The following is a 14,517-nucleotide window of genomic DNA, read 5'->3' as shown; positions in this document are numbered from 1 at the left end:
ACTGATAATAAAATGGAACAAAGACAGAAACCTCACATTACAAATGTTTGCTTAGAAGCATATTTGGTGTCAAGAGAAGCAGGCTGTTTAAAAAACACATGGTTAATTTTTCTGTTGCTAACTTGAAGCCCTGTGGGTGTTGCAGCGCCTGCCTGTGTAAATGTAAAATAAACGTTGTCTCTTTTCTACTAAGAGCTTCCTCCCAGGACGGGGTTAAACTGGTAAAGCTGAAATGCTTCAGCAACTTTGGGAGGCAGGATGTCTGCTTTGCTAAAACTGAAAGCAAGAAAAGACCGTCCTTTCAGCTGCAGTGGGAGGCAAGGAGTCTCCTCTGCTTTGAAATCGAACGCAAAGGAACAGGACTGTCCGTATTTTAGCAGAGGAGACCCTGCCTCCCACTGCAGCTGATGCATCCAAGCTCTACCAATTAACCCCCTCCTGTGAAGGTTAACTGTTGGCTCTTAACGTGACAAAAGCACACGTCCTGCCTTATCAATTTCCCCTCCCTCCTCCCTCCAGCCCTCAGTTACGGGAGAATTCCCATTTGAACTTTTGACACCTCGAGACTCTGAAAGGTAAGATCTTCGTGTGGAGTGTGTGCCGCCCCCTGAGATGGTGTTGTGCCCCCCTGGGGGGGCGCGCCCCACAGATTGAAGAACTCTGCCCTAGGGTGATATGTGCGCGTTACAAATACTCGTTATGTTATGTCATCACTGGTGGTGAAACCTTATACATACCTTTTACAACCTTCCTTGGATTTTTTATGAGTACCTAATCACCTTGGTGTAACAGAACATTCTCAAAATGCTCACTAGTATCAAACTGGGCTTTCAAGACTTCTTGCCTCTGACACACTTGTGACCTAACAGTCTCCACAGATTCAGGTTCCTGGCTGCTTTTCCCACTTAACCAGTTGGGATGTGCCTTTCTACCTCTCAGAAGTATGAAAGGAGCTACACTAGTGGTGCTATGAGGTGTAATATTAAAAGACCAAATCTTGTTGCATACAAACTCTTGTACACCTTGGCCAGTTGACATTGCTGTTTGCACACCCTCCTTCACTATCCTGTTTTTCCCTATCCACAAGGCCATTAGACGAAGGAGAGTACAACGCCACCTTGAGATGTTGAATGTTATGTTGCTTAAGACAGTGTGACAAAAAGTGTGTGCCATTGTCGGTGCCAATGTCTTTGGGTGAGCCCTCCAACATAAAGACATGGCAGAACTATGCCTGGGATCACAGAACGTCTGTGTGTAGGGACCAAGTCACCGTACCACATCAGTACCTATGGGCCCAAATCCTGACTAGCTAGTGTCTTACCTCCTAACCTTCCCAGACAGGTAAGTTGATACCCCAGAACACATCACTTTAGTCCCCTCAGGGAACTATGGTAATATATCATCACCTTTCGTTCTCTCACGCATGCATATCCACAATAAACAGAAAAGAGACATGAGAACAGTTTACAATATTTATTGAAACTATTGTGTTCTATTATGAAACAACTGTGCTGCAATTAGAAAACATACACAACTCAGCATTGTAATTAGCATTACTAATAACCATATACAATGAAGTGTGCTATCATGGCGAATGATATATCTGCCTAAGCTTAGCCTCACTATATGAGCGCAGTGATATATCAGTAATTTCTGGGATTAGTACCGGGCCCCATACCTAGCATTTACTTTAGCTGGTCTACATCTTGGATAGCGAAGAGATCGTCATGGGACCTTTTCTGTGCTAGAAATCATCTCTCTTTTCAAAATGGCAAGTTTCTGCTGATATGATAAGAAGTGCCATGTTAGAAAACAGCAGCTGGATCTCTCTGTTGTGTCTATATGTTAGAATGTGTTGGTGACTGATCACAAAGGAAAACAGGGTACAATGTTGTTTGACCTTGTACGAAATGTTCAGACTGAGTCCCAGCAAGAAGTACTGAATAACAAAAACATGTGCAGTGTATTTCTAACATGATATTGTGGCACAGAAATAAAGATGCAGTGTAACATGTGCAAAGCAAAGTGGGCTACAATGTGTGCAGTTAGGCTAATATAGGGGAGAACTACAGTGGGTGTAAAAGGGAACTCCCGACAGCCCTTCCTTGGTTGGTACAGTAACGTAAGACTAACTAAATAATAGAAAACTAAAGCACAAGCTAAGCAAAATAAATGTCTTGCTAATAATAATAAGCATGTTATAAAAAGAATTATAATAAAAAACCTTACATCAATTTTGATAAGGTAGCCAAATTAAGATGTATTGGAGGTAACCATGATATCCTTCGTAAGTTCATAAGCCAATGAATGCAGGATAGATTCCGTCTCTGCAGACAATGATTGTTCAACAGACCAGTTCACAAACTAGAGAGAACAGACATGATTAACTATATTGGTTGATGATGAGAAAGTAGCAGGGTAACCCGATTCCGTGTTATAAGAGCAATCGTTTAGTGACCATATGCTAAAGCACTTGCCTCTGCAGAAAAGAGTGGCTCATAGCTCGTATTCAGAAAAAGCCGTGGGGCCAGGGGACAACTCCGAAAATGGGTTGCTAGTGGAGTCATCAATATGTACATGGCCATGGGAGCTAGCTTTTGCAGAGCCAGACTAATATCTACTGCCTTTTCTAAGGACACGAGAGCCATGGATTTGAATTTAATTTGAATTTAAAATTGTTTGAATTTAAAAACATTTATTGAGCGCACTTTTACCAAGCGGTTTCATGGCGCTTTTCAGATTGCGACCAGCGTCAGCAGCAGGGGGAGATTAGGCAGCAAAAGCTCAGGAAAAAAGAAAGGTTTTAAGGTTTTTCCGGAACTCTATATAGGAAGGTGAGGTGCGGAGTCCCGCAGGAAGGGAGTTCCAGAAAGCTGGGGCGAGGACAGCAAATTTTGCTCCACCAGCTTTCTTCTTTTTGAAACGTGGAGTGACCAGGAGTGCCATGTGGGTGGAACGGAGTTCTCTACCCGGCGTATAGGGCTTGATGGCAGAGCATATAAACTCAGGGGCGGTGTCCATTCTGGCCTGAAAGGTGAGGCAGCCAAGTTTGAATAAGGCTCGCTCTCTCACAGGCAACCAGTGTAGTGCCTGCAATAGAGGGGTGGCACGGTGGAATTTGGGCAGGCCATGAATCAGGCGAGCAGCCTGATTCTGCACTAGTTGCAGGCGATGGATAGCATAGGCCGGCGCGCCATTATAGATTATGTTGCCATAATCAAGGCGCGAGAGCACCATTGCCATCACGATGATTTTTAAAGCCGGGAGGGAAAAGAAGCGGGAGATCTTTCTGATTGTCCTAAGAGAAAAGAAACAAGAAGACACCACAGAACAGAAAGTTGTGAATTGAGAAGAATGCCAAGGGTTTTAACTTTGGGAACCGGGAGTGGGGGAGCACCAAGTGATGGGGGCCAATGGGAGGGAGACCAGGGGCTGCAACCACCTCCGGTCAAGACCAACTCTGTCTTGTCCGGGTTGAGTTTGAGGTGGTTGCAGTTCATCCAGTCCTGAATGAACAACATGACAGTTTGAACATTCTGGGCGGATGAAGGAGAATGGGAGAGGTTAAAGATTAGCTGGAGGTCATCGGCGTAATTAAACACCGTGACCTCGAGCTGCTGCAACATAAAAATGAGGGGATAGATGTATAAATTAAACAAAAGAGGGGAAAGTGAAGAGCCCTGGGGAACACCACACACTACCTTGCGAGAGGCAGCAGTAAAACCAGCAAGGTGGACCGCCTGAGCCCTCTCGCTCAGGAAAGACTCGAGCCATGAGAAGGCTAGGCCCTCTATGCCCGCCGCCCTGACACGGGTGAGGAGGATGGAGTGGTCCACTGTGTCAAAAGCGGCGGACAAATCTAAAAGAATGAGGGCTTGCGGGAGGTTGGTGTCGATGACTTCACGTAGCCTGTCCATCACTGAGATCACCACCTTCTCCGTGGAGTGGAGGGGCCGAAAGCCCGCCTGGCAAGGGGAGAGGCAGTGATTTATCTCCACGTGGGTGCTCAGGGTGCTGGTAACATGGGTTTCTAAAACCTTACCCAAATAAGGCAGGAGAGAGATGGGGCGATAGTTAGAAGGGGATGATGGATCGGCGCCAGCCTTTTTTAAGATTGGGATGACAACCGCGGATTTATGGAAACTAGGAACAACCCAATACTGAGTGAATCGTTAAGGAGTGTGAGGGGCGGGGTAGGACAAGAACAGATAGGTAAGTGGTTTTTAGCACAGGGCAATACGCTCTTCTCCATGCTCGCTCGGCTCTCCGTGCAGCCAATTTCTTCTCCTTAAGGTCTGAGGTGAACCAGCGGTTGGCTGCATGGGCTCGCTTGACCGTAATTCGTCTCAGAGAGGCGAATTCATCGCCCGCTTGGGTCAGCCAGTTGTTGATAGTAGTCAGCTGAGCAGGGGCTGCCAGGCCGGAAAGATCACGGCTGGTTTTGGCCAGAGACAAGCAGAGGGATTGCATATCGACTTTGCCCCATTTCCTAACCCAGGTGTTCTTAGGGAGCGGGGGCTTAGTCTCAGGGGCTAGAGCAAGGGAAAATGAAATAAACGAATGGTCTGACCAGGGACAAGGGGAAATGATGGGGGGGTGTGGTGGGGATGTTTAGGGTCCAGATCTGATCCAGCGTGTGACCCTGTGTGTGCGTGGAACTGTGGATATGAGGTGTGAAATTAAGGCTGGTCATGAGATCAGTGAACTCCTTAGAGAGGGAGCTTTCAGCAGGGTTGTTTGGCCAGAAGTTGAGGTCCCCTAGGACTAACACTGACAAGTTGTTTATCGCCAGTGTAGCCAGGAGATCTTGGAGGCTGGAAACAAAAGAAGGGGTGGAGTGAGGGGGGCGGTAAATAAGAACAGAGGTCAGGGGGGCCTGATGGGAAGTCGAGCGGGCTACCAGGTAATCTACTTCAGGAATGGGAAGGAAGGTAAGGATCTAAAAGTGAAGGTCAGTGCGAGCTATCAAGGCCACTCCTCCGCCTCTTCTGCCCTCCGGGCGGTCCGCTCGAATGGCAGAGTATGAGGGGGGCAGTGCAGCTAGAACGTTGGCCTGGGAGTCAGCCTTGAACCAGGTCTCCGTTAAAAACAGGAGATCCGGTTCATGTGTATCGATGTAATCGAATAGCTCGTACTGATGGTTGACCGCCGACCTAGTGTTCAAGAGTGTGGCCGAGGTATTAAATGCCGGAGTATGGAGGGTAGAAGGGGGAGAGGGAATAAGCGGGGGTGGAGGGCAAAGGGATCAGTTGTGATATGATCGCGGGTGGAGCGCGGGAGGGGAGAGAAAGCAGACCAAGGTGGGTCAGATGATCAGTAACCGAGGGTCCAATCACACCGGGGTTCCAGTGTGAACAGAGTTGGGATGGAGAATATGTAAGTAAAGGGGTATAGTGAGGTGCCCCTAGCCCCGGCTGGTCGCGGACGGGCGCAGACGGGCTTGACTCTGGCGCCACTCCGGCGCGCCTTCGTCGTGCCCGCTGCGCTCGTCCGCTGCGCTGACACATTTGGGCCGTTTAAATAGAGGAGTAGCGAGGGGGGAGTGGCGTGGGTGGAGTTTTCCGGTCCTGCCCAAGCCAAGATGGCGGCCGCGGCCGCTGTGCGCCCGCCAGAGACGATCAGCCCACAGCGAGCCACGCGCAGCCCCTGAAACAATGAAGCAGGTTAGTGACCTGTTAACTTTGAGGCAGGTTAGACAATAGTTAAAAAAAAAAGCACTGCAATTACAGCAATAAAAAAAGCGTGACACCGCTCGTAATCAGCGGGACGAAATCAATGTTAAAATCAGGAATTGCAACCATCCAGCTACCGCTAGCAAGCCCACTGCCACCGGGCTGCTCGCAATCCATGGAAACACAGTTTATATGCAGGTAAACCAGGCAGGTTGAAATAATGATCAATCAAGGTTCAGTTCCTGAAGCAAGAGCATTCCAAAGAATCGAAGAATGCACTCACGGCAAAGCTGGAGTGGTGGAAGTTCCAATGGGCTTTCAAACAACATCCATTACAGAGAAGCAAAAATATTACCAAAATGCCACAAATGAGGAATAACTCCAGCGGAATTCCCCGAACACCCTGGTAAAAAGGGAATTAATAAAAGCTGATATGATTCCAAAGATTGTCTGGAAGGACCTGACTAAGCCGGAACCCACAACTTCAAAAAAAGTGAGCATGGCCGGTAGTATTGACTGCATTAAAAATGCAATGGACTAATTTGCCACAATGTAATGGGACGTTAGTGTTCAAGAGGACTGTATCTCACTGGATGTCCTTGCAACTGGTAATTCAAAAGTCTCTTGAGCAGATGTTAGTGCTACATCCTTTTAAAACAACAGTGCATTGAGTCTGATTAGCTTGTTAAAACGTGTCTTCAAAGTTGAAATGGAAGGCCACAGCGAGGTATCCATACCCTCTTAAGTGGGATGGAAAAGGTTGTTATTACAGTTGGTCACTATCTGGGAAACCAATAAAATGTATGGGATCCTAGCTCATGGTAACATGTTTGCAAAAGATTGGATGTCCAACAGAAGAGTTGCATTTCTTCCCAGTGAGAAGACCTCTTAGTTGGCACTTTCACAGCAATAAGAAAATGGGAGTGACCATAGTTCATACCTGAAGCTGCCTCCTAGAGGTTCATATCTATTGACAGGGAAGTGTCTCTCGTGCAAGCTGTGAACTGGAATGTTGTAATCAGCCAAATATATTAAGCCTTGTATTAACCAGACAGCGGAAGGTGTTTCTGCAATAGTGAACGGTAGCTGTTCTAACATTTCTAGATGTAACATTGTGTAGGAGGCATCTTTCTTAGCCATGAGTCGTGATTTGCATGTCAGATTAAAATGAAAGACTAGCTTTACTGGAATTAAGATAACGCCAAGGAACTCGCCCATTTTGAGGATTTGATGTGTCCAGCTAAACTGCATGATAGATCTAAGCTGACTTTGCCCATGATACAATGCCGACATGTTACTTTGCATAATATCAGTAATAGATGACACAATGTTATTCAAATTATAAATGCGAGAAGACAGTGCATTAATACTATTATGTTAGTTCTGTCCTTTGAGAGGAGACTTCTTCGCTGCTGGTCGTCCCTGACTTGACCTCTCTTCCTGCTTTGCTGTGCCCGGTCTCCCTCCCGCCGCCGCTGTTGTTACCTTAGCGGCCGCCGAGCGGAGGGAGACTACAACTCCCAGCCTGCCCAGCGACCCGGATCCACTCCAGCGGGGTCATCGCGCCCTGAGGCGCTAGAAAAACGCTGCTCCCTCGGCAGAGCGGGTGTTCTGTCCTTTGAGAGGAGACTTCTTCGCTGCTGGTCGTCCCTGACTTGACCTCTCTTCCTGCTTTGCTGTGCCCGGTCTCCCTCCCGCCGCCGCTGTTGTTACCTTAGTGGCCGCCGAGCGGAGGGAGACTACAACTCCCAGCCTGCCCAGCGACCCGGATCCACTCCAGCGGGGTCATCGCGCCCTGAGGCGCTAGAAAAACGCTGCTCCCTCGGCAGAGCGGGTGTTCTGTCCTTTGAGAGGAGACTTCTTCGCTGCTGGTCGTCCCTGACTTGACCTCTCTTCCTGCTTTGCTGTGCCCGGTCTCCCTCCCGCCGCCACTGTTGTTACCTTAGCGGCCGCCGAGCGGAGGGAGACTACAACTCCCAGCCTGCCCAGCGACCCGGATCCACTCCAGCGGGGTCATCGCGCCCTGAGGCGCTAGAAAAACGCTGCTCCCTCCGCGTCGCGGGACGCGAGCGGGACGCCCGGACGAAGCCCGGACAAAGGGCGGGCCATCTGAGGCCGTCCGAGGCTGGACAAGGTTGGGTTGGGCCCGTTACTCTGCTAAAAAAAACCTGATTCAAGGAGGTGAGCCTGTGTTATAGCTGGGGGTTATTTATTGAATTGTTGCCTCTTGGAGCACCTGTTTACCCCGTGCTTACGAAAAGTATTGTCTGTTAGTGAATTATGCCCAGCAAAAAGTTATCCCCTGCAAAAAACACTATGGACAACTATATCTTTCAGGTAGTTGCCAAAATTAATAGTGACAGGAGATCTTCGCTTGGCCTGAGTTCACCGTCTGCCCTGGGTTCACCAACTTCGCCGGCTTCAGCTTTTGCCGAGTCCACGGAGCAACCTACCTCCTGTTGTCCACCTGTAAGTGAATCTGACCAAGCTGATATCGCTGTAATGAACCGGTCGGTTCTGATTGAGTTAGACAGCGAGAGTGAGATGGAGACTGAACAACAACTACTCGAGGACAAAGCCCCCACTCCGGTGCCCGCTCCACGATCCACCAGAGGGGCTAAAAAGCCACAGCCACAGCCGAAACGATTTGGCCTCAGATCAAGCCGCAAAAAGATTGCATCGCCCCCTAGCAAATCCGCAAGGGAAGAAGATGTCACTCTGGATGACGTTTCTATGTCTCTTACTAGTGGTCAATTTAAGAACTTACTGAGTATGATAGACACTAAGATAAAGGACATTGTTAATCCGCTGTTAGGCAGAATTGATAAACTCACTAAGGAAGTGAATCGCCTTGGGGGTTTGCTGAATCAAACCTTATCTGAAGTAGGCAAACTACCAGATGCTGTTTCTAGTAGGGTTGAGTCCAGTAAGGCCTCTTCTTCTTTGGTGGGTGGTGGGGCTTCCTCACTACCAGTTCCTCCGGTGGCTCCCTTGATATCCATTTTAGATAGTGCAGAGAATAAAGATGTTCCCTCAGATGCATCCTCCGCCCCAGAATCTGTAAATGGCTCGGTAGAGTTGATAGTTGAGGCCTCTCCATTGGTCTTGGTTTAGCCAATGTTCCTCTTTTGCAGTCTGGTCAGGAAGAATCTACCTCATCCCTATTGTCTAAAGCACTTTATTGGTTAACAAATAACATGGTAATAACTCCTAGGGGTAGGCACCAATTGGCTGACGAAATAGTAAAGGCTAGAAGGGTGAGGTGGATAGGTAATAGTACAAAGAAGTTTATGGGTGACTGCGTCATCCTACATTTTTCTGACCCAGAGGTTTTGGCCAATATTCTACCCAACCTTCTACCTCCGCAGCGGAGATCGACTGAAATCATTCCACTCACTTTAGACTTTTTTTATCAGTGTAGTGGGAGGGTCTCTAATAAAACAATGCTAAAAACAAAGTGGAACGTTGTCCCAACAAAAGGGCGGAGGGAAGTGAAGCAACCAGAGAGGGGTCTAAATCTAGAGAATAGATTTTCAGCCCTTTCCAATCTTGATGCCTGTGATTGACTCTCTATAAATCTAAGTCAAGTACCACTAGCAAATGGGGATCAAAATTCGGATAGCTTATCTACCCAGAATGTTAATTGCCTTACCAATGATTTGTCGAATAACTTGGTTGTCCAACCAGAGGGTGAGGCTTGTGTACTAAATTATTTTCCTGGATTACGCCAGGGTCGTTTGTCTGGAGTTGCTAACCTACTCTGCTGGAATATAGCTGGGCTGACATCCAAGCTCGATTGTGGAGACTGGCTTGGCTTTGTTACCCAATTTGATATTTGTATATTCCAGGAAACTTGGGCCTGCGACCCTGTCTTTGTATTAAGCTATTTGAATTTTTATGTGTCAGCTGTCAAGGGTCCGAAAGGTAGACCTATGGGGGGGCTTACTATCTGGATTCGACAAGCAATAAATTTCTCAGTTAAAAATATAGCTACTGGACACAATGATATCCAGCTTATTAGGATTTCTAATGACAGAACAGGGTCACTTGATATTTACAATATTTATATTAGGAGTTCCAAAGGTCGATCTGAAACATTACTAACCTTGGCCGACCTCATCGAGGAGCACTCCGTTAAAAATAACATCGTTATAGCAGGAGACCTTAATAGGACGTTTGAGCCATTGGTTGTGGGAGATGCTTTCACTGGTGCTGATGAGGATTCCTTCTGGGGCATCCCTGAACTACAACTGAAACCAGTCTCCCGTTGGACAGAGGACATTATAGCTATTAATGCACTGTGTCTTGAAAAAGGCTTGAGAGCTATGAACGGGAGAACAGCTGGGGATAGAATTGGCTCACCAACATTCGACAATGGGAGGCACAAAAGTCGAATTGACTATGTGATCTGCAGTTTGCATTTGTGGCCTGCCCTTTGTGATATGGAAGTCATCATAAGATCTGAGAGTGACCATAACCCCCTAAGTGTGACTCACAAATGGTGGCCTGCTGAATCAAACTCTAGCTGCATGAATGAATTCGTCCCTCCGCCCATTATCCCCGAGAACAATATGCGTAGGCTACGTTGGGACACTGTAGCGAGAAATCAGCAGGCCATTGATATTATTAACAGTGAAACTGATCAAGCCATTCGAGCTATGGAACTGGCTAATGCCTCTCCTAAGGATCTGGGTGAAGTGGTCAAAATACATGATACCCTCTTTGGTAAGATCAAGGCGCACTTTCTAAGACCTGATAAACATAAGGGGGTCACTACCAGAAAAGATGCTAGATGGTATAACTCTGATTGTAGGAAGGCAAGACTCGACCTTGGCTGGGCAATCAAGAAGCGAGACTGTGTGTCTGTTTCTCTAACCAGGAAAGAATATATTATCAACAACAGCAAGCACTTTATCCAAATTATCTTTATCAATTTTCGTCAGCTTCCATTTCTGACAATTTCCAAATATCATTATATGTGGCATAAATAAATCTTAATAGGAAGTTTGATAAGTCCATGTCTTTGGACGGAGAGAAAGATGTTATTTTACTGCAGACAGTGTGGAATGTTCCAACCATTGTTGACACAATTTTCCCACCAAATAGGTGGTGACAATACCTGAATGCTGAGATTGGGAGTATTAGTGGTTGGGTCTGCTTGCTTTAAACCCCAGTGTGGAATTCAAAAAACAAGCATAACAATCATTTGTGTTTACAGGCCACAATAACCATGTGTGAGGACCAAAAAGTGTGGAATTAAATGTGCCAATATGCAACAAACTGTTGAGTTGTTCTTCAATGTAATTTATCAAGGTTTGCCAATTTTAAATCCGAGCAATGGAAGGAATAGTGGGTCCATTAATTTCTTTAATTTTAGAGAATACTAGACACATGGTATGTGGATCGGTCATTTAGAAAAATCATTTGTGTTGGGATTAAACAGGCTCAGAAACAGATTTCCATACCCTGAATTTGACACGGTTTGGTTCTCCAAATAGATTTCATGTCAATTGTATCCTTCCAACAACCGTACGTAGCCTTTCACAGCTAATTGGGTGACTAATGAGTATGTGTACGAGCTTAGTTTGTGTAAGCATATATTTCTTTGGTAGTGTTGGGACTAACTTGAAATATTATGATGTTAGGTCTGATGTATCCTATCCAGAAACATTTGTTAATTTCTCCCTATATGTTTTAGAGTTCCCTTGTGAGGGAGTGGGGCAATGTTTTCCCATTTATGCTCAATGTAGCTAGTGATGTCCATAATGGTGGTAACAGAACATTTCACTGTAATTAGCATAATTTAAGTACAGATCCCCTGACTCGAAATTAATATAGTATTCCAGCTCTGACAGTATGAAGTTTACAGTTTCAACATCCCAGTCATCAGAATGTATCCCAGGCACAATTACATCACCCAAGAAAACTTAAACACATATGGTATCCGCAGAATCTCCGTTGGTCCGAACATATCAAAGGGAACTTTATACCAATCAATTCCATCAGTTACTAGAACAGCTGAAATGTTCATGAGGGACACGTCACTTTTTAACTTATGTGAAGATGAGTGAAGCGTCAACACCTCATCTACTAGATCTGTAGCAGAGCATTCTGAAAGATAATGACCATTAATCAACAAGAAAAAAACTGTCACAAATCCAATCCACGGGAATAGAAAAACCATGGAAAGTGTTATCCAAACATATATCCAAGGTAGAAACAGATAAGTGCGTTTTAGCCATGAAAAGAAAACACAAATCCACTCCTTAGCATTAGCCACCTGCACTGCAGTCAGTATTTTTTCAATGGAGGCAAAACACATTTTGGCACTGGAATATAAATGTTGTTTGTATGCCATTTGCACTGTCTCACCCTCATTAAAAGTGATATAGGTGAATCCAATTGCACCCTGATAAACAAGGATGACTAGGTTTGTGATATTTACACATGTATGTAAGTGACATGTTGCAAGTAAGACAAATTGTGAAGATCTGAGTGTGTCTGTGTGTTCTGAGGTCCAACGTGAACTGGAAAAGTCAGGCTGTATTAATTCATGAAGTGGTTTAATGTGTTGTGCATAATAGGGAATGTAAGTTCTGCCTAATTAAGGCACCCTAACAAGGATTGTATTTTCTTTAAATTATTTAGAGATTGCAGTTGTGCACATTTCTCCAGAAAGTAAGGGGCAAGACTTTTACCCTCCTGTGTGAGTTCCTATCCTAAGAAAAGAACACTTAGAAATGTTATATAAGATTTCTTAAAGTTGAACTTATCGCCATAGGCAGCGAACCCTAAAATAACACGATCCACTCTGCCCAAGTGTGGGTTCAACTCATCGTCTGTGAGATAAATGTCATCAACATAGGACAAGTCAGTGTTGACATCATGTAGTATTGACACTATGCGGGCATCAAACATTCCATACTGTTCCTATAGCCCATTGGGAGACATGCAAAGTGACGTTGAAAGCCAGGTGCTGAGAAAGCTGTCCAATCGCTGCTTTCAGGCGCTATATTTTGGCTGAAAAACATTGGAAATATCCAAGTTTGTTTTGTATCTTTTATGAGCTATATTTTTAATTAGTGCCGCACTGTGTGTTTTCTGTATCGCAAGTGTGTGTATGACTACTTACATGTCTGTAGTCTGACTATGTGGTGTGAATGTTCCAAATTTAAGACAGGAAAAATGGGATTATTCATATGAGAGACACAGGGTTCAGTGACTCCCTGGTATTCCAATTGGGAGAGTACGTCGTGCCTGCTACTCCCTGTGCGGCAGCGTGCATGGTATTAAGCTATAACAACCCTTGCTCTCAGCACCAGAACGCTTTGCGTCCTTGTCTGAACTAGGTTTGCCAATTGTTGGTTTAGTAGGTCTGGTTCCCAAATTATTGCATCCTAAGGAAGTGTATAAGGAGCTCACTTTTCTGGCTTGTGCAACCGCTGTGAGCTGCTGGCGTATAGCCAGAGATGCAGCTTCACCTTTAATATTAGACAGAATCATTGTGGAGACACTGACACATTGACTGGTCACGTGGTCGGGGAACATGGCGGCTGGCTAATGCCGGTCGGGAGGATCTATGTGCAGTAGGAGGATGAATGGCGCAGACTCTGCAGGATTTATGCCGTGATAAAGTAAGGCAAGGTGGCGGGAGTGATGGGCATCTCCGTTTGGGACCTCTTTCTGGATCAAATCGTAGTTCCATTGCAAGTGTGTGCTTCTTTACCAAATGAGCCTCAGTACTTGTGTGATCCCAGTAAGGCACAGCATGCGACTCTACCCCTTAGGGAAAGCCAGTCTGGGCGGCCACGTGCGAGGACCGCAGTGAGGGAAAGCTTGTACCTATGCTGATGCCTTTTCTGGGTTTTGGTTCGGTGACTCTTTTTGGCATTTTATTTTTTTATTGTGGACATTTTTGTACTGAATTACCGTTCCCCCATATTTGCACGCCTCTCTCTGTATAGGTCTCTGTACTCACCGGATTCCAGCAGGACACGACTCCGCCCCCCAAGGAAGTTGGGTTTGGGCAGCCGCTTTTGCAAGGACCGCTCGGAAGGCAATAACAAGGCTGCAATGTGTATATAGAGGGGCAGAGAGAAAGATTTATGCTTCCTGTGTTTGTGATTCCCACGGGGTGCGCAAATGGAGAATACAGGGTAGTGAAAGGAGCATTGAGAAGAGCTGCACAAGGGGGGCTCTGGGAGCTTCTTTCCCCCTAATAATAACGTAGGATCAGGTTTCAAAGCCAACTGTAATCAAGGAGTTGATGAAGAAGAAGGACCCTGCATCACAGGATTTACCTTTCAATGTCTGGAGCACAGGGAGACCAGATGGATTAAAAGGAGTTTAGGGGTTGGATACTGAACAAGCTCGGGGGCAGGAGTAACCCACATTAAAGGCGTTAAATGCTCTTAGAGGTCTTGGGTATTCTGGAGCCTCTGTAGAAGCCTGTAAGGGTGGACAGCCTCCCTGAACTGGAAGGAGTAGATATCTGTTGAATTCTGTTCCAGAAAAGAAGAGTCCCATCGGGAAACAAGTTAGTACTCTTCAAGCTGGTAAAGAAACCTCCTAAGGGAGGCAGAGTTAGAAACTGTAAAAAAAGACCCAGCAGTTTTACTGTCTAAGCCACCACCCTCACTCAGGTCATACTTTGAAATTATGGAGAAAGTGGCCGGCTCAGCAAGGACTGAGAAGTCTCTTGAGGACATAGGGAAGGGGGCAGGCGCTCCTGTGTTACAGGCAGGACGGAAAGATTTGAGTGAGCCAGTGAGTTTGGAGAATCGTTTCTCTCCTCTTCTTGGGATTGTGGTAGAGAGCTCGGAAGAAATGTTATCTAGTACCCCAG

The sequence above is a fragment of the Lissotriton vulgaris genome, chromosome 5 (assembly GCF_964263255.1).
Source record: "Lissotriton vulgaris chromosome 5, aLisVul1.2, whole genome shotgun sequence".
In the NCBI taxonomy this organism is placed as follows: Eukaryota; Metazoa; Chordata; class Amphibia; order Caudata; family Salamandridae; genus Lissotriton; species Lissotriton vulgaris.
This window is presented reverse-complemented; position numbering follows the sequence as displayed.